Source organism: Apis mellifera, linkage group LG4 (assembly GCF_003254395.2).
Source record: "Apis mellifera strain DH4 linkage group LG4, Amel_HAv3.1, whole genome shotgun sequence".
Classification (NCBI taxonomy): Eukaryota; Metazoa; Arthropoda; class Insecta; order Hymenoptera; family Apidae; genus Apis; species Apis mellifera.
This window is the reverse complement of record NC_037641.1, coordinates 2521255-2543550: the sequence shown is the minus strand read 5'-3', so window position 1 is coordinate 2543550 and position 22296 is coordinate 2521255. Positions and strand designations below refer to the sequence as shown.

At 35.8% G+C, this 22296-nt stretch overlaps 1 protein-coding gene and 1 non-coding gene across 3 annotated transcripts in view; one reads left to right on the top strand and one right to left on the bottom strand.

Annotated features, from left to right (window-relative positions):
* The window catches only part of LOC551746 (transcriptional activator cubitus interruptus), a 175939-nt gene that overhangs the window by 75624 nt on the left and 78019 nt on the right, over window positions 1–22296 (bottom strand). The window contains exon 1 of one of the 2 annotated variants that reach the window (XM_006558182.3): window positions 6748–6882. The exons of the other annotated variant lie outside the window; for it this stretch is intronic. The gene's annotated coding sequence lies outside the window, so the exon portion shown is untranslated. Of the gene's footprint in view, window positions 1–6747; window positions 6883–22296 lie in introns of those variants that run through there. 2 annotated transcript variants of the gene reach the window in all.
* On the top strand, window positions 836–908 carry TRNAF-GAA. Its single transcript has one exon. It is a non-coding gene; the product is annotated as a tRNA-Phe (tRNA).

Below are 22296 nucleotides of genomic sequence, written 5' to 3'. Positions count from 1 at the left end.
GCAAATACAAAAACGTGCACCTCATCCCGATCATAAATCTCCCGTCAAACATTGTTTAATTAAGCCACGGCTCACCTCGGCATTTACCGCTTTCCACGATCAATTACTCATACATCCGATCATCTTCCCATCTCCGTCCATAATTCCATCGAAGACAACCCAACCGGTTCATTAATTATTTTTCACCGAAATTTTTAATCGTCCATCGACTGGATCGAACTGGTAGGTATATATAGTATACCTACACGTTGAACGAAATGGCGGATTCATTAGATCAGGCTCGAGACGAGCTTCCAGATGATGGCTACCATCGAGGGAATCGCCTCGGTCACGGTGTATCCCTCCTCCCTCCCCTCTTCATCTCTCTGCCCCCCCCCTGTTTTCGATCGTTTAATCGTGACCAAAGTTTAGACACGATCATGTCTCATATTCCTGGGAACATGAGGGAAACGTGTTTCGTTTCTTGGTTCCCCGTACGTTATATTCCTACGAGAATGGAATGCAACAACAGGGGCGCGTGGATGAAGTCATCGCGACCACGAAGTTTATGAACGTCGAGCGTTGAAAGCTCTTGGAACAAAGTTCTGGAAGCTTTATGAAGGTTTATTTTAGAATAACGCGTTAAAATATCACTTCTACGGTAATTCGAAAGCAAACGAAGAATTGGTGGACGAGAAATATGGAGAGGTACTGTGCACAAATAATCATTTGGAAATTTCGTTTATTATTATTTAAATATTAATTATTAAAATTCTTTTTATTAAGATTTACGTATATATTGTAGAAATTGATTCTTTTCGAGAGAAATTTTTTAAGTTTTAGTGTTCTCTCAAGAGCCGAAATAGCTCAGTTGGGAGAGCGTTAGACTGAAGATCTAAATGTCCCCGGTTCAATCCCGGGTTTCGGCATCGGTAATCACTGTAATTTTGTGTTTATCTATTTTTTATTAAAATGCACAAAGAAACAAAGATGCATCATAAGATACATCAACAGAATTACTTGTAACAAATTGAACAAATGAATCAACAGAATATCATATGCGTAACTAGTAAATTGTTACACAATGGATACTATTTTTATTTGTTTCTTATCCAAATATATTATAGAAACTATATACAATTTTATATAATTTTTTCCAAAAAGATATCTCGAAAGAAGAATCATCAAAATCGAGCTACACGTCGGATAATAATTGTTGTCTCACGACAATTTCAAAGAACCATCATACCACCGTCATTATCCAATTATCGAATGACACTTTAAAGAGAAATGATTTTCATAAAATCGCCTCTTTCGCTTTTCGCATGCGTGCTCCATCCCAGAATCGCGTAATCGCCGCCGTTTAACATAATCCATAGACACGTCTATTAACGTCCACGCGAGCGGACTCGATTCGCTAATTACTCCTCGCGAATTGGCGCGAGGCGCACGCGAGGTTGCATTGTCGCGTGCAGAAGGGGGCGAGGAAAGTCCGCGCGATTAACATATGGCAACAGGTAAACCCGTTCGTACATGCGCTCGAAAGATCGATCACGTCTTTCTTGAACTCGTCCCTCCTCTTCTCCTTCCTCTCTTTTTCGCTCCATTCCTCCTTTTCCTTTATCTCACCCGTTTCGTCTCACTTTTCTCATCCCGCGCACCACTCTGTGTGTGTATGTGTGTATGTCGTCGTTATTCGCGTACAAGAAACTTATTGGCCGGGGTTGTAAACCGGAATGATATCAAGAAGAAGGGACGGGGGGAGGGGGGAGAGAAGAGAGAGAAATTAATGAGTTTTTATTGGGAGCTCGACCATTCTTCCCCATGCATCGTATTATGGATGCAAATAGGATGTAATTTCATTAAAGGGACGTTACTTCGAATTACTTACGACCGCGCGTCGATAGGTCCCTAACCCCTTCCTCTTCCGCTCCATCTTCCTCCCTCTCCTCTTCGATCTTGTTTACGCTCGGTAACCGGTGTATTGCGCCGCTCGTAATACAGTTATTTGCGATTTTAGCGGCCCCCATGTTGCGAATTATAATGTCCTCGGGAAATTGATACACGGGAGCTTCTGGATACATTGGTTAGCTGGTCTTGACAGGGTTTTTGAATTATCGATGGTAATCGACCGTGGTGAACGATCTTGTAGGTTTTTTATTAATTTTCAGTCGATACGTGTTATTACCTACTTGATTTTTGTGTAAATGATTTTTTTTTTTTTTAGGAGATTGGTTCTTTCTTGAAATATTTTTCTCTAGAAAAAACGAAAAATTTATCGAACAGAATTTTGATAATTCAAATTATTGATTAATTGAGAGAGGAGTTTTATATTATAAGAAACGTTATATAATTACAAGCGTAAATCTCAACTTTTATGAATCAGTAATATTTTTATTTATTTTATAAATAGTTCTAATTACTTTTATAAGAAGGAATGTATAAGATATAAAACGAAAATTAAACGTTAACATTTTGCTGACCAAACACGTATTATGAATAATTTTATGTCTTGTGTATTAGTGAATAATTATTGTCTTCATTCCGATTAAAAAATAATTGAATAACAAGTGAAATAAAATAGAAAGTTTAAAGTGAGAATTATTATTCATGCTTGGATTTGAAGATATTTAATTTATGGTGAAGGGATTAAACAAACACGTGAAGTTGACAAGAGACCAGGGAAGAAAATGGCGAGGTTCGAATAGGAACCGCGAATGCCGGCGGGCAATCGTACAGACGGATGGACATAACACGGGAGAACCAGTTCTCTCATTTCATTGCGTTCGTTGTCCGATAATGACGCATAGCACAGCACGCACGCATCTTGGCATGCGAGCAAATATCACGAGAAGTTTTCCACCCACTGTTCCTCCATCCATTGAAATTTTCTCTTCATCTTAGTTCTCTTGAAGAGACTCTAAATAGAATATTAATATATTTCTGTCTACGTTTTTAGAGGATAATATTTTTAAAGATGGAGAAACAGACAAAAAAGAAGTATGTGTAAAATATCGGTTAAAGCTTATTTAAGTAATTGATTTCTGTTTTGTTTCATTTAGCGCAAAATTCAATTGCTTAATAATTTAATAAATCAATTAATTAATTTTCATATTGTGATTGTCAATTCAAAGAAATTATCATTTAATTATTCTTCTCTTATCTCTCTAATTTGTTATAATTATTTTCTATATGATTGAAAAGATTGAAAACTCATGTCGTTATTAAAGTAAATAATATTTTTCATATAATTAATTGAAGTAGAATTGTTACATTAAAAATCTTGTATTAGATTTTAATAGAATGATAATTTAAAGATATTTTCGAAAAATTTAGAAAACAAATTATATGACTTACATAAATGACGAATCTTATATGAATTTACAATAAATAGATTTATAATGAAGAGATAAAGTAATTTGAAAAGAATTTAAAAATTTTTTTATTTATATTAAATATAAATTAAATCAAATAATCTTGCTATGAATATAAATATTCATATATCTGATAAAATATTATAATTAATGTATGATCATTATCGAAGAATTTTTAATATTCTCTTTAATAACAATTTCAAGAATGTCAAGTACAAAAAAATTTCTATTTAAATTGAGGCCAAAAAAAAGTATTTAAAATATTTTATATACATATTTTAATCTAATTAAAGAGATCTGGTTACGAGGAAGAGAAAAATTCCTATTTAAATTTTTTTTAAATTAACTTAATCGCGAAAAACATCTTCATCTTCGAGCAACTATCAGAAAATAATTTAATAAAGTGATAAAGATTAATATTCGATAATGCAAGATGCATGTCTCTTGATAAAACAAAGATCGAGATATGTGATCAAGAAAAGATTTTTTTACTCGTTGAGCTCGCTGAATTTCTCGAATATTACGCTATATCTCGTAGGATGTGTTCAGAACCTGTTATCTTTCACGATAATTGCCGTAAATATTTATGACATTGCCATCTTATCCGCTCTATCTCGAAAACAATATGGACAAAAGTCGAAGAGTTTACGAGTTTTGCAATTAAGAAATAAGAAAAAGGTTTATCGAGTAGATGATAATTACGACATATAAAACTGGCGCAGTTTATTAATCGTAATAACATGATAACGAAATCATAAAAATAACTATGAAATGTTTTGAAATTTATTTAGTAATTTCCGCCTGCTTAAATAGATTTATCAACGAGATAATTGGTTTGATGGTAACATTCGATTCGTTTCGATATCAAAGCAGATTTTTTTCTTTTTAATTTTAGAAACTAATTTTTTGGTCAATTTGAAACCGTTGTTATCACGTTATGCGTTTGATTGATATCGTAAATATTTGCAGAAGATATATCTATATTGCTTGAGAGATAATTTAATTTTAAATGCGCAGAGTAAGATTTTAAAATTATTTATAGCATTTTGAAATTCCTTGGTATTATTATTTTTCTTTTTATTAATAGAAAACAGAATTTTGATTATGTAATTATTCTGATTATATTAAAATAAAATCTTCTAGATATCTAGTACAATTTCTTTCAAAATTCACAAGTATTCATAAAGATTTCCTTTATAATTTTCTTTATGTAGTTTTGATGCATAGTTTTAATTTCAAATTTCCTTCTTTTTTATTAGAAGCGGAAACAATATCCAAGTATACATTACCAAAGCTTATATATATTCGAATAATTTTCTTTTCGTTTAAAAATTCTTATTATTTCAAATTTTTTTTATTTATTGATTTTTAAATAGTATTATTAAAACTTTATGATTTTAAATGATTTTCTACATTCTTCAAAAATTCCTGTTTTATATATATGTATATCCTTATATTAAAAATCTCAATTAAAATAATTTCTAAACGAAAATCATTAAAGTTTTATAATAATTCTAATAATTTTCTCTTCATTTAAAAATATCTATTATCATTTTTAATTATAAATTTACTTTTATCTTAAAAGCAAAAACAAATTCTAAATGCATCAAAATTTATGATTTTGAAAAATTTTTTTGCTTAAAAAAATTAAAAAGTTTTTGTTATTCTATATTTTTGTTTATTTTATCAAAAACAGAAAGTTCCAAATATATATAAATATATATACATATATATACATCCAAATATATATACATTACAAAATTTATGATTTTCAAAAATGCCCTTTAAAAATTCTTGTTATACACATATACCCCTATAATCTCAATTATCAAATTTTCTTTTTCATTTCCATTATTAATAAAACAAAAATTTATATTCTAATCGAAAATATAATTTATAATAATTTTCACTTCGTTCGAAAATGAAAATTGAAATTTTAAAGTGACTTTGAACAATTTTTTCCACTTTTAAAAATTTCCAATTACCAAAAATTGCTTTCTCCATTGTCGCAACCAAAACGAAAACCATCGAAAATTTTGAATTCCTAATGTGAATTCCCAATCGCATATCTCACCACAACCTCTCAAACATATCCGTCACGCGTGTTTCTTTCAACAGAATAACCTCGAAAGAAAAAACCGACGACAGCGTGTCCATTCTCCATTCCTCATTCTTAATCCTCTTTTACGGAAATGCAGATCATCCGGAATATTTTCCACCGTGTCACGTTACTCTTCCATCGTCGTTGAAAAGCGACTAACGACGATCTCTCCTCCGCGTTTTTCCATCATGAACATCGCACGGCCATTCATCCCGCGGCCGGTCATCTCCATGACAATAATAGAGATATTTTTCTGCGGCGATGGTCGACTCGAATTTGAGAAAGCAACTCGTGTTCCCTCGCGGGGCGTAGTCCTCGACCCAATGGCGAGAGCAACGGCGAGAATAGGAATTAGGAATTAGGCGTCTCCGTCGGCCCAGGGCTCCCTGGGTGAAACTCTGCCGGTGGAAAGAATAAGAAAAAACGGTGAATGGGACCCCGTGGTCGGTGCGCATACCTGGACCGCGCCCCCCCCCCCCTTCCCCTACAAATGTTCCTTCCTCCAAGCAACACGAATATCCGGGAAATTCCGGCGAGAAAATGTGGACGCGGTTGGCATTGTTACGAAACTTTGTGTCGCAATGTTGGGACGGATGTAGGATTCGGTTTTCAGTACGAATTTTCTTGAATTTTGAAAAACGAAAAAACTTGTGAATAAGTTTGGATTTTAGTGAAGAATTAGTGAAGTGAAGATTTCTTTTTTTTTAAATTAATGAATAGAGGGAAATATTTTTTAATAGATTGGCGATTCAAGTTTCGAATATTTCGTATGCTTTGATATTATAAATTATTATTATATGGAATATATCATGTTATACGAGTACATTAAAAATATTATATTCTTTTACAGTAAATTTAAATTTATCTAATTTTTGTTAATTGATTAACATCATAATTAGCAGCTAAGTGGATTGGATTAATCGATTCGTTTCGAATAAAGAATTTTTGAATTTAAAAGTAAAGAAAAATATTTGTGTTTTTTTATTTAATTGAGATTATTTCTTGATGTTCTATGAGAAATAATCATAGAATAGAACGATAATTGTTGTATTAAACGAATGACACAACGTTATTCCTAATGATTAGAAACAAAAGTGTATGAAATTGTCATCATCATATTTCCTATAATATTTTCTATACTTTCAAACATCGACCAACACTCGTATTAATTCCTTTCCCTTTAACTTCGAAATAAATTTCTATAAACAAATAATTGTTACGTGTTTTATGGTATCAGACACTCTACAACGACAAATCTTTGAAACGAATTTCATTAAGATAATCAAAACTCACCCTGTTCCCCCACCGAAAGGGAGAATCTTCACATTTTCAAGTCCATCGAGAGGCACGATATCAAGCAGAAGCTGGTCTCCTCCACGATAATCGCCCCTCAATCGGCAAAGTCTATCGAATCGAGAAATCGAGGGTCGATCTACGAATCACGTGGCGCAACATCGGACGTCTTCATCTGGGTACGTGTCCAAGCAACTCGAAGCGATTTCTCTTGCGAAGCCCCTTTCTATCTCTTTTCCACGATATCTCCTCCTCTCTTTCTCGGTTCGCACAACTCACGTCCAGGCAATCAGGTATGATTGGCTCGATCCACGCTTTCGCACTAACCACTTTATCAAAGCGCCCGTTCTAAATAAACCTGCATTTGATTACAGCCCGCGTGCCACCTTGTCGTTATCGTCCCTTATACCATCTCCTTCCTTCGCACCTACCGATCGAATCGTTTCACTTCACCGCCGAACGAATTATCTCGTCGTTTATCCGGCCGCAACCGATCATCGGCCGATCGCCTCTCGCGGAGAAACAAAACCGGTCAACTCGCGTTTCGGGAATCCCTCTCGATCCTCTCCGATTTATCGATCGCACAATTTACATCGTGAAACTTTCCCTCACCACTACTGTATTCCTCACCAAATAATCCAAAATAAGATTTGTACGAACGAAATAATAATCGAAATACGTGTCCGCGCAAGATTTCAAGGGGGCCCAAGAACGAGGACTACTCTCATCCCACGAGCCGTCACCGGCTATTAACAATCTCGACGATGGCTTCGGCCAATCCTTCGGCTTGACAGATCCCCGAGTCTGACAGACGCTCGGCTTCCCCAGCACCACACACTCGGTTCCTCCCACGGAACGAGCTTTCTACCTCCGACACTTTTCACCTTCGCCAATCAGCTCCGACTAAACCGATCCCTCCGAATCTCTCTTGTCGTTTCCATTCCAACCACGACACTTCTCGTTCTTTTTGTCCTCGTCTGTGAACCCCGCCCGCGCAACCTTCACCCCTGTCACCTTCGAAAATGCTTGCGTGGAGTGGGGAATCGCGGGATCAAACACGATCAAACGTGATCAAACGCGATCAAACGTCCGTCCCACGCGTGTTAAAATCACCTTTTGCGAAGGATGGACGAGTGTGAGATGACAGTGTGAAACGACAACGTGTGTAAACCATGGATGATCGATCCAAATGTCCCTCCTCGTCGACGATCGAACGAACGGGTGCGTGGAACCGGTAGGAAGGTCCGCGGTGTGGCCTGTTCCGCCTGTTCGGTCTGGGGCTCTGGCCCAGTGCAGTTGGACGAGAGAGGCAGCACACGACACCCGTGGTGGATCGAAATAGTGTTCGTAGTGTTGGCTTGAAGCGCGTCGGAACACAACTGAAGCGGTAGGACCACCCAGTCGGTCGAGGGCCCCTGCCCCGTCCGGATACAGTTCCCTGAGTATACCGTGCAAGCTCTCCCACTACCGCCTTCTGCCTCCTCTCCGCCACGCTATACTCCCTGATTGAGCTGGACTCTAGCAGGTGCCTCAATGTCTTACTCCGGGGATGGAAGATTGCTTTGGCAAGGGAGGAAAGGAAGGAAGGAAGGAAGGAAGAAAGGAAGGGAAGGGAAGGAATTGAGGAAAGGAAGGAAGAAAGAAAGAAGGAAGAAAGGAAGGAAGGAAGGAAGGAACGAAGGAAGGAAGGAAGGAAGGAGTAGGTTGGCGGACTACCTCCTGAGGATCGTGTCTGATGCCTGATTGGAGAGGGTGGAAGCGAGGTGGACGCCAGTGATGGAGAAACTCGGTATTTATTAGGGGGTTCCAGCGTCCTCATTTATCCCGTATATACAATGATGAACCTGTGGATGGGAGCGAGACTTGTTCCCGGAGTTGATGAAAGGATTGGGCGCCGAGAGATTTGTACTTATGAATTCCTAGTCGATTTTGCGTGATTTAAACGTAGTTTTGTGTCTTGTGTTCATAGATATTTATAATTATGGGATATTTATTGGTCGATTTGATTCAAGATTTGAGATGTAATCGAAATTATTTGCACAGATGGTTAGAAAAATACGCTAGAAATTCAATTTTTTTTTTTTTCATTTTGAACATATTGATTGATTTTGTATTTTTTAAATTATATCTAATTTTTGACTATCAAACTATTTGCATTTGAATTTTGCTTGATGTTACAATTACAAGATAAATTTCCTGAGCTTGACAATATTAAACATTAATTTTTGAAATATTATAAATTTATACAATTAGAGTTTTAACATGAAACATATACTGTTTGTTCCTACAAGATGTTACGAAAAATGAAAAAAGAAGAAAAGGCATGAGATAATTCAAAGGGAATTATTGCAAACACAAACAAACAATTATAAATTGATTTTATTCAGCGTAAAATAAGATTATATAGCAATGACTTTCTCATTTTTTTTACATTCTCTTTTATTAATATTTCTGGAATATTTTTCTATTATTTTTCTTTCTCCTTATATACTATATTTTTTTTCAGTCTATTTCACTTTTGCTACTTTTTAAAATTCTTCTTTCATTATCGATTTCAAATTTTAGAAAATATTTTATATTTTAAATAATGTGTAATACCTATACACACATTTTTTCCTTATCTTTTTCATTTTCCATTCTTCATAGAACTTATATATATATATATATATTATCCAATAATCCAGAAAATTATTTCACTATTTAAACAATTAAAATTCCAAGATTATTTTTCATAATCACAATATCAATTATTCCCATTATATAAAATACGTAACACTCTCCCATAAACTTCAAATGCTACTTAATTAAAAAAACATCACTCGAACTACTGTCCTCAATTTACGAGCTTTAAAACTTAATCTATCTCGCTTCACCACAATTTTTCATCGATTTCTCTCATAGAACGCGACACATCGACTCGTAATTTCCGAAAAAAAAAAGAGAAAAAATATTTGGAAGAAACAAATGATCAATAATTAACGCAACGAATCACAATCCGATCTTATCGGCGGCGAGACGATCGTCTTAAACGATCTCGTCCCCTCCCTCAAACACAGAAGATAACGCAGAACGAATCTTGAGGATTTAAGGACTGTCATTAAGGCGCCTCACGGTGATGTCTCCCTTAATGGGCGTCGTTAAATTTGCATCGGAGCGCTTATCGTTGGATGGTCGTGCGTTCAGATTAAAACTGAACCCGGAGGAAAAATCGCGTTTCTCACCTCCGAGATTCTTACATTCGAGTTTAATTCGATTACGAGCCGGCGTGATCTAAATATCGCTCTTCGAATCGACTTCGATCGACATACGTGGGCACAAGATAAAATATTTGCTGATAATTTGCAACTTCTCTTATCGCCACTTGGTGAGTAATCGATTCCTCATTGAATTTAATTGCGTTTTCACGGAGCTCTTGTAAACTTCGCTAATGGTGCTTGTGGTCATATTTCGTATGATAAAACATACGATTATTTTGGATTGAATTCATCTATATATAATTTTTTTTTATTTGTTATCAATATTAATAATAAAAATATCTTCTCTTCAAATAATTTTCAAATCCAGTTGGGTTATCATTTGATATATTTGCTATTGATGTATATGTTTCAAGTTTAGAATTTTATTATCAGAAAATTGACAAAGGTTAAAATTATTTAAATATTATTAATAACATTAAAATATTCGAAAATCATTTTGATAGATTATTGATTATTAATATAAAGAATAAGATAGTATGAAAAAATTAATATAAATTTTTTATATTTTTCAGAATTTTGTTCTTTTTCTTTTTTCTTTTTTTTCGAAGTATTTTTTTATCGATGAAATGAAAGTAGACAAAATATCACTTTCGATATTTACGTTAAACTATTGAAAAGACAATTGAAGATAAATATAACATATTTAAAGATAAATATAACATTATTGAAGATTAAATATAAATATATTCGATTGTATTGTGGATTTTCAATTTAAATTTTAATTTTTTAATTTCTCCGAGATTCGACTTTAATTTTTTTTAATACTTTGTATAATATTTCATATAAATAATTTCCATTGTAAATAAATAAATTAATTAAAATTTTCTGTATAAATTCGAAAGACACAGCACTAAATCTAAAAAAAAACGAATACTAATTCCGAATGACAAATTGCTTGTACTTTGGTAGCGTAGAGAGATTCATTAATTATTTATCATTCTTCGTATACATATTGAATTTCAATTGAAGATCATGAATGTGGCAATTCTCAATCAAATGGTGAGTAGAATATTTCCCTACGTAATTACGTTTCTTTTAAGAGAGAAATCCTTAATTGAATTATTTATCCGAGCCGGGAATTCAAGAAGTTAGATCGTTATCGCAACACTTCCATTCATAATTTTATTCGTTGTTTTGACCTTTTCAACAGCGAGTGACGATCTTAATTGATCGCATCTTAATTAAATCGATAATGCAATACCTGCATATATCAATCTTCGTACATCTCTATATACAATCTTTTTTTCATGATTTTTCATTAATTTATTTCTATTTTGAATAACATTAACATTAACGCTATCATTGAAAACAAAATTTAAATGGAAAAGAATAATTTATTATGTTATTATTTCTCTTTATTTTCTTTATTGTGCGAAATAAATTTTATATTGAGTTATATATTAAAAAATAAAATTCGAGATTAATATTAATTTGATATATACGCATGTAATATCTACTTTGAAGTATTTTTCATTCTACCTGAAGAAATTTTAATCCAAGATAAAAAGAGAAATCGTTTATACAAATTATATTTATGATTTTATTTATTCAAATACTTTAATTTTCATTGCAAAATCAATATTTTTAAAAAATTAAGAAATTTAAATGATAAATTGAGATTAATTGAGGTTTCAAGAATAATTTAAAAATATTCACATTGTTTTTCAATATTTTTAACAAATATTTCATAATGTATTAAAATTTTAAATCTGTTTTACCAAAAATAAATTATTATCGAGTTACTTAACAAAATATTACATTGTACAACATCAAGCGCGAAAATACTTTCCCTTTATAAAAAAAAAACACTATCTTTCCTAACGAAAAAAATCTCACCAACATCAAATCAGAGAAACCATTCTCCTTCCCACAAGAGGAACTCATAACCTCACTCTCAACAGATAGAAAGCCCCACACGTTCTCATAAACAGCAAATTGTTCGCGAGCGGACAACTCGATATTTCTCCACGTCAAGTATCTGTCGCATAGCTGTACAGGCGAACCCATCAAAAACGGCGGCGCGCATAAAAGCACGAGACTCAGGCACCGTTCCCAATGGTAAATCACGCCACACCCCCATAGGGGTCGCCTCGATGAAGGCCTTAGCCTGAGCGCGTGCGCGAGCATGCGCGTTAGCCGCGCTCGTCGAGAGTCCGCTTTTCCACAATCTCGATCGGGCCCGTGTGCAATTTTGTGCGCGACTTACGTGCATGAGCGCGAGATTTAAGTATATACCTGCTTACGACGGGGGTAATTCCACGTCTTCGTACCGCCATAAAGCCACGGTGTGCAGAGTTCACGGTTATGGGGGTCTGACGTTCTCCTCTCTTTTCACCTAACCTCACCCGTGCCCACTTCTCAAAGCGCAGCACGCGCGCGTCTTCTTTCCGCCCGAGAAGTCGTCTCTTTTCCACCTTGACTCGGTTTCCGGCCTTTTTTCGTCTCTCGTCCCAACGCGGGTCTTACGAGGCTTTACGGTCAGAGTCATGGGATCGTGGACTGACCGTGGATCCTATGATCAATGGGGCTTTGGCTTAACCCCCTTTACTGGACTGGACCGTGTTGCCTCTGGCACGCGGTCACATACATGCACACGTATACAGACGCGACTTTTTACTCGATCACTCTTTACTTCTTCCTTCGTGTTTTCCCTTGGATCTTCTCGCGAATCCCTTACGGTATGTCCACCTCTCGAAACGCGATGGTTTATTGCGACGCGCGTGGAGCATTCAACGACGCCACCTAGCAGAGTTGATGGGGATTCTGGTGATTCATGCAGCCATGTTGGGACCAAGTTGAGCTTGAGATATTCGCGATTAGCGGCGAGGTGCTTGTGGAGAACGTACGGCGAGGGTTGATGGCTGCTTAAGAGCTTGGATCGTTGAAATAGCGGTGAAGAAGTTGGGGATGATGACCGGTGGAATCTTATGGTGATAATACGAGTCATTTTCGGATATACATTGTAAATAATGAGTGAATTTTGCGTTTGCCATTTGAAATTATTATTGATGTTTGATATTCTTTTATATGAATTTATATTATATTTAATATTGTTCATCTACGAAAAAATAATTAGTGAAATAGCAAAGAGAAAAGGAGGAGATTTTTGTTTGCTTTGAAAAATTCTCGTAATCTGATAAGGACACATTTTGACATAATAATTATTACTTTTACATATATATGGGATGAATTTACTCCATGATATTTTGAAATCACTTATTGCTTTATTCCAATCGCATTCGATATATTCAATTGATCATTCGACTTGTGAATATTTTGGCCAATTATGATAACATATATGATATAAAATAAGTATATAAGGTAATGATCATCTTCGAATCGAAAGAAATCTACAACAATTCTCAAACCATCCTTAAACCCGCCAATCCAGCTCGCCCAATATCTTGATCCACCTATCCCGAAACCCCACGGCGCCTTCGATTCGAAAAAACAGCAAACATATCGGGCTATCACCGGGTGGAAGCCGTGAGCAACGAGAGAAGTCATCATTGCGGGGCAATCGTTCGAACTAATTGTACGATTTCGTTACGATTCCGTGCCGATTCCCTGGTGCGTGGCTGTGCCCCTCGCAGCCCCTAATAATATGTGAACGTCGAGATCGTGATGGGATCGAAGGGATTATTACGCTCCTCTCCACCACGAGAGGAAGGCCTGTGTGGGGCAGGGAAGGCGGGCGATGTGGATGAAGGGTGGGACGAGGGATCGAGATAAAAGCAGGAAGAGGCCGCGGCCACGAGGGGAACGAGAGGGTTAAACAGCGGTTTCGTTCGAGCGACGAGGATGAAGGGAGGGGGCCGAGTGAGAGATTTGAGAGTAAAAGAGGCAGATAGGCGGATACCCGGGCCCCAGAGAGGATAATTGAGTTATTACTGCAATTGTAGACCACCTTGGAGGGCCCCGGAACGACCATAACAGGTTCTGAAAATCGCATTCGTATCTGCCTACGATTCTCCGGCTCTTTAGCGATAAAGGATTATCGTGTGGGGATGCGCAGGCGCGTACGCGACCACGATTACGCGCGCACGGGGAACCACCGGCGGACGGGATGGCGATGGCCACCATGCCTACTTCTAACCTGGACCTTCTCTCGTGGGAATTTCGCGTTTGATGGGAAGAATTGATTATATTTGAGAAGATGCATGTATTGTTAGATGCTGAAGTATTTACTTTCGTATTTCATACTTCGTATTTTTGGTTTTTTTGACGTACGATTTTTCATTGCGACAGATTTACAATATGATTGTAAAATGTTTATCTAAAAATAAATTTCTAATTAAATATAAGCATTAAAAATAGATTTTACAATTTTATATTCGAAAAGTAACTAATATTTAATTCTAATTTACATTCTGATTCGATTTATGTATTTTTAGTTTAAATTTTAATTTGTTATTATTATATTACATGTTGTTTATGTAAATTCGTATTTTCACTACAATTTAAATAAAAATTTAATTCTTTCTTTGAATATTGCAATGAGTATTTTATTTTAGATATTTTTGTATATTATGTATTTTCTATATATTTTTATACGTTTAATAAATAGCTTTCACAGTACTCACCACAGCCATGGCAATAATTTATTAAATTACAAAAAGTCAGGATACTCACCTGAAACAGAAAAAAGAACAAAGATGATTAGTTGATAATTCTGGAAAATATATGATGAAAAGATGAAAAGGCGCAAACAATATTGTTTCTTAAAACAGAAAAGGGATCAGAATTATAGACTGAAATTATTGAAACTTGATTATCGTTAAGATCGTTGACTATCCCAGAACGTATTTAAGCGACCGCACGAATTTTCGAACGAAAATTGGCTTCTTCCGTGGACAACTACGCGCTTATCGTTCCAAGACTTGGACTTTTTTACGGAGAACACCTGACGCCGTGTATCGTATGGCCATCACGTGGCCGATACCTTTCCAAAACTTTTTTAATCAAATAATATTTCATTATAAATAATTTTTTATTCGTTTCTTAAATATTTAGAGATGGAAAAATAAAATTAATGAAAATTAATTGATGGAAACATGTAATGAAAAGAAGCAAAAATATTATTAATTTTACTATTCCGATTTTGAATATTTTCGAATTTTATACTTTAATTTAGAAGGTTTTGATTACAATCAATGTTTTAGAATATTATTGAATTAATTGAAATTAAAGATGTTGTATAACTTTAACCTTGATAATAAAAACTGAAAATATTTGATCTAAAACTCTATTATTTTATTCTAGTATTTTTAACCTTTATGAAATTTAATCTCAAATTTTAAATTTATAAAACGTCCTTCATATCGCAAAAGTCATTGATCATTCACGCATGTTTAAGTGATTGCAATACAAAATTTATAATACGTTAAATAAATTTAACATTTCATATAAATTTTCCACAAAAACTTATAATTTTATTTCAATTATACTACAATAATGATCAATTTTTTATTTAAAAACTTAACAATACAATATTATTAATATTCTTCCAATGTTTTAAAATTTTTTAAAAATTCCTTCATATATGATCGTAATTGATTTCACAATTATCAATAATGCAATTTCACTGATTCCACTCATTTCACTCTCGTTTCATTAGCAAACGGCAGCCAAAGCCCCATAATATCTTCATCCAACCACAACACGATTTTCTCGTTCCCGCCACTCGTTATCAAACCGCCAGCAGTCTCGAGATACCGCCACAACGATTTGATAGAAACAACATAATAATCCTCTTTGCACGTGAGTGAGTCTGACCCAGTAGAGGGAACCTGTGTAACGAGACACGTAGCGTGTATACTAGATATTAATGGACGGCCACAGATGATACTTGAACGAGGTTGCTCCTCCAACGTCCTTGGCCAACTGATCATTCGAGAACCAAGATTTTAATCTCGAATTTCTTCCAAAAGTCAGGCCGCTCTTTGCCACCACAGTAGCTATTGCGGGAAACGCCGTGAAAAAAAAGCTTCGCTTTCCGAGAAACGCATCGAAAAGGCCCACTCCGCCACCTTGGCTGCGGGCTGGGCCGAGCAAATTAAGTCGTTATTTCGGCAGATGCTCGGTTCTGCAGAGAGATCGAGCACGTGATCCAAACTCGGCGAGAGAAGAGGACGCGTGTAACGAGCGTCAACCTCTTCTCCAGCCATCTGTCTCTCCGCTTAATTGTCGGGGATGGTCCAAGGTCGAATTGAAGTCGCGGTGGTTGCACACACGAAGCGCAGGTGAGTTTTTCGGGTGATCGTGTTCTTGGATTGGAAGGAGGGGATCGGATAAAGGTGGAGAATCTTTTTGGAAGGAGAGAGGAGCTGGTTTGGTGTTACACGGCTTGATCTTGGTAATTGGATAAGATGGGAATTAGGGAAGTCGTAGAGTAGGATGATAATTATTTTGGGGAATGCTTGAAATTTGGATTTTAAGAAGATATGCGAAGATAAAATATTATTTCTTAAATATTTGTTATTTCAGAAATTGTTATTCATCATGTTCCATTGTTATGTATCGATACTGATGAAACTTTATATTTTTTATTCCTTTCGTTAAAAGATTTTCAAATTCAATCTGTATCCTTATCTGACAATCCTTATCTTTGTTATTTAATTTACGTGTCATGTAATTAGAATCTTCTTGTCAGAAAGTTATCAAATATTCAGTTACTTCTCGAGCTACATAAAATTTTAACGATATCATCTAAAATAATCATCGATCAATGATATTGATATTAACTTCAAAAAAAAAAGAAAAAAGAATCAACGTACATCAGAAAAGCGAACGAATCTTGAAAAATGCAAAAGAATTCTTTCTTCCAATCTTGTATTCAGCCTGAACGGCCGTGTTCGTCCTCTTGTCTTCTTGCTCGCGCCGATCGAGCCGTCGAGGATAAATCGTCTTAGCAAGAGTATTAAGAGGAGCCATGAATTCGTTCTCATATATACACGCATACATCTTCGATGTTGCGCGGGTATCGGCCGGTTTCAGCCACGAAAAACGCTTCGTTCACGCTCGTGTGTGCGTTTCTAATCCCGAAAACCTACACCCCATGCAAATTGCGAGAGCGCCTCGAGATCGTAATCTGGACCAGGCCCTAGGAAAAGGGTGTCTCTCGCGCGCGCAACCTAAAGCCGGGCTCGTGACTCAATCTACTATACTTTCTTCATTCACCTTTTATCAAAATAGATTCCAATCTAGTGAGGAGCATAATTTAAAAAATTTAGAAAATTAAATTAGGAATTGAAAAAGTTCGTTCTGAATTATGATTTGAAAAATTAATCCCAAGAGATTGAGAAATTTTATGATTTTACGGTAGAACAAATAGAACAAGATCAAAATTATTCTTCTCTTAAATTTTAAGAGTTTCTCGAATCTTTCTCTAAACGAGTGAAAGAGATTCACCTATATCTTGAACTTTAAAAATAGATAGATAGATATTAGATATAGATATTAGATATAGATTCAATCGTGCGAGATTTTAAAAGGTATGGCGATGAAGAAAAACGATCCTTCACGAAACTCCTTCTCGCAATTCTTCTTCCCCCTGAGACGGCAAGAAAGCAAGGCTCTTGACGCGAACGAAATACCAGACCCGTTTATTATTGTTTCGTTCAAATGTTTTACGGCGGTTCGGCTGTCAGGATGAACTTACGGCGTACGAGATACACGAAGGCCAGAGTCCCTTTAAAATGTTGCAAGGTGTTCAATATATTCGGCAGCGTTCGTGTTGTTCCGAGGCGGTTGAAATCGTCTTCATCCCATCACTGGCCGAATTGCCTCCAGCGATGAATTCGTAATTGAGGCGTTAAATCTCGAACGAGCTGTTTTGGCTCCTTCGTGAATATCTATCCGGGCAGGGGAGATCGCACACTTAAACAACAAAAATTCGGGATCCTCGATCGATTATAGAATATTATTTTACATCCAGTTTACGACTTCCCAAATAATTATCGAATTATGCATTTTTAAAGAAATTTTAGTATTTGGATATAATCAGCTCTTCGACAATCAGGTTTCTATCTTATACGATTTAATCATCGTGCTGCAAGTCAAATAACTTTTGACTCATATTTCTAATAATTTTTATCTAACAGGATTTCGAATATTGAAATTCCTCCTGTTATAGGAAAATTGATTTATATATTTAATAAATGTCAATTCAAAGAATTATCAAAAAAATAATAATTAATCTTACAATTTGAAAGACACTTAAATTGATCCACATATTATTACAGATTTTCTTTCTTTGAATTACTGAAGAATGCAATAAAAAATAAATCTTATCATCGAAGACTTCTTCTATTTCTTTTCAAACAAAGCTAATTTCTTTTTTCAATGTTCATAATAATATATAGAATATAAATTAACTGATCATCTCGATCGTTATAAACATTCAATAATCATACAGTTTCCAGAAAAAGAAAAAGCTATTGTACAATCCTATTCAAGCTACGCTTCTCAATTCACAAATTGATTCATTCCTCAAGAAACAACAACCCAAACGAATCCTCCAAGAAAGATGCTAAGTTCGACATCGAACGGGGTTCTCCATTATCCACGCAAGAAAACGAGCCTGCTACGAACGTTCGAACCGCGACCTAAGCGGTGAGAGCTGACCAAAGACGCGTCCATTGTCTTTATTTTGTGTTCGTGGAACCGGCCGGCATGCGGCAGCATATTTCGGAGCTTCTTATACGATCTTCCACGATCGGCGACCATCCTTCTCTCTCTCTCTCTCTCTACGTTTCCACGTCACGTATACACACACTCATACTCCACGCTCGACATACTCGACACATTTATACACACGTATAATATGTATACACATACTTGGAGAAGTATTCACAAGCTACATAATAGTCGCGAAGCATCGAGGTTCCAGAGATAAAAAGGGAGTGCAAGAAGGAAGAGGGTGGTTGGCGCGAGAGGAGGGAGAGAGAAACGGGTCGTGGCGGAAGAGAGGGCAGCCGAGGGAATACAGAGAAGGGCATGTAACGGGGATATATAAAGGCACGATGTATCGAGGTATACAACGGGGCCTAGTAAGTTACACCTTCTGCCCTTATCTGTGAAGATCGGTTCGGGTACTCGGATACCCGGCCGCCTTCTGCCTCCACCTTCTTTCTTCTCCCTTTCCTTTATCTCTCTCTGTCTCTCTCTCTCTCTCTTTCTCTCTCTCTTTCTCCTGCCCTCTGAATAACTTTACTACCGGTTTCGTGCTCTGCCTCGCGCCAGCCACTAAACTTTCGGGATAACGCGCGACTCCTACGCCCGCACCAACTGTTCTTCCCCCCCTTCTACGCGATCTACGATCCCGAGGATCGCGTGGGTGCTGCCGTATGCTATGAGAAAGTAGATCATTGGGATATTAAAATATATTGGAACGCTGTTTGATGGATACAATAGTGTTATTAATGGGAATAGTTCGATTTGGAAATTTTTTTTTTTAACGAATTCAATTGAGATTTAGAAAATTGGAGAGTATATAAATCGTATTTTCTAGTGATAAATAAATGTTATAACAATATCATATATTATTGTATTTATTTGCATACATTTAGATGCTAATAATTTTGTTCATTAATACATTTATTAAATAACAATAAATATCCATATATTCTTTCTAAAGAGCAAACAAATATTTCTATACGTATACAATTATAATTCTCTATTTGTCTAATAAAATCATTTGATAGAATTGCACGAATTATACAAGTCGCTAATTTAAACTCTGACTAACAGCAGCACTGTTTAGAAGTCACGAATGGAATTGCTCGATGAACCCAATCGACTTCGATACTTTCACCCGGACGTTTATCCCAATTTACCTCAACAGTCACGAAACAATATCGCGAGAGGAGGATCGAGTGTCTCGCGTCGTCGATCTCGAGAGACTGACTCTCTCTTTCTTTCTTTCTTTCTTTCTCTCTCTCATATATGGATCTACATTACCTGAATCTTTTTCACTGGGAAGCTGGTGTCCCTCTGTATTCCCTCTTTCTTTCTCAGGCTCAGTTCCCCTATTCTTTCTTCTTTCATCGGGGTCTGGGAGGGATTGCGCGCTTTCTTACAGAGAGAAAAGGTAACATTTGCATTCGGGACGCGTTTGCACAGAAGCTGTGACGGCTTATTAGCCTGGGAGCAGCTGCGTGCCGGTAATGAGGCCCAATCTCGCGTATAATACCCGGCCCTTTCGGCGCTGAGTAACCTCCCTCGCTTCTTTTTGATGAGTTTCCTCGTAGATAATTATTGGCTTTTTACTTGTCTGATCGTTTCTTGGAGTTTTCTCATAAAGAGATTCAATCTCTTAAGAACTTGTAGATAGAGAATAAGCAATTATTGGGCATCGTTAATAATATCTAATACATATATTATTTTTTAACTTATTATTGTTAACTTTTTAACTTATTCAAAAGTTGAAACATTGAAGTAGTTTTTGAAATTTATTTATTTACTTCAAAATTCCATCAAAATTCTAATTTTACGATAAGCTTTCATTTTATTTTTGAAATTAGGAATAAAAAAAGTTATTGTATATCTGCTGGGAATTTAGAAGTCATAATAAATTAATATAAATTATTGATAAAATTGATGAGATATCTGATGATCTATTTATGTCGGTCACATCCTATTCAAAAGTATCCAATTATATTTTTCGAAAGAATGCGAAATATTGAAATTCAACTTTCCATATTCTTTCAGTTTTTTCATTTTCTTTCCATGTTCTTCTTTTTCCTTTGTGCACAAAATAAATATAGTCACAAATAAATTCTTTTAAAGGAATCAATGGTAAGCTAATTCTCTTTCTAATATATTTCTAATATTTTTAATATTCATCTCATTTTGTTATTCTCTTTCTCCTTCCTTGCTTACTTTTCTTTTATCGCACAGGATACTGCATATAAATTCCCAAAATTCTACGAAAGTAATCAAGCAATAAAAGACAATTTCCTAATATATCCTTGCTATATTTCTGCATGTTTAATTTTCCACTTCATCCTTTCCCATTTCTTCTCTCTTTCTTTTTTTCCTTTATTGCACAGTAATAAATCCTAAAAATTCTACGATCAAGCAACTTTACTTAAACATTATATACCTTATCTTTGACCTTTCGCCTCATGCGCCTCCAACCTAACCATTTTCCTCCTTCGCTTCTTCTTCTTCTCCACCTCCCCCCTCCCCCCTCTCGAATACAGAAGCACGTTTTCCAACTCCCCGCTGGCAAGCATCCTCCACAAACGTCTCAAATTCCAATAGGAGGAGAGCGATTCGTGCGCAATTTCGGATCCTCCCGACCAAACGTGGCACGCAAACGCTTATAACCGCTTCATCCTGTTAACCTCTACCGTCGATGGATGGATGGTCCTCCGTTTACGCGGGAATTTAATAATTGCCACTGGACTGGAAAGAGACAAAATGTCGAAGCCGAGGAAAAGGGGGTGGTGAGCGTGTTCACCAGTTGTTTACGCGGCGAGAGGGATGTCGAGGCAGCAAGGGTTAACCGATGTGGATGGGAATGATGGGACGCGGTCCTCTTTGTTAGTTGCATGGACACAAATAGGGGGAGTGGCGTGCACAATGTCTTTCTTATGACAAGGCGGGGACCGGTAAAAAGTCGATCGGTTACAAAGAATCGGAGGCCGCGGAACGTAACGTGGCAATTTAACCAATTTGCAAGGAATGGAAGCGGCCCACTACATTTCATCTACCTGTCGTCGGCCCCGTGGAAATCGCAACGAGCTCTGGATTTCTACGTGTGTTTACTTGCAATTACACGGAGGGAGGGATGGGAAAGGATTTTAAGGCTTGTAGTAATAATTTCAAACTTCAAGAGGAATGAAAAATTTTCTGTGATTAATCCTTTCGATATAAAAATTTTTATCATATCGATATTAAAAGTAAAATATTGAAATACATTGAATAATATTATGAAAGAATCGATTTAGGAGAACATTAATTCAAGATTTTCAGAACAGAATTACTAATAGTAATTGATGTTGTAAACGGAGATTAATTTATAGACGCGAAAAAGGTAATGCATATTTGCTTCGTTTCGTTAAACTTCATTTAAATATATCTCTGTTAATTATTATTGGTAATATTAATAATAATTATGTTGAAATCTTGAGCTATTGGATCAATTTTTTTATTTATGTTCAATATCGAATTACAAAAATCGATTAATTGTAAGATTTATATTGATTGAATATCTTTTTGATAAAAAGTTCGAATTTTTTTCGACACCGTGTATATTGTATTCCATGAGGGAATGCTAGAAATAAGT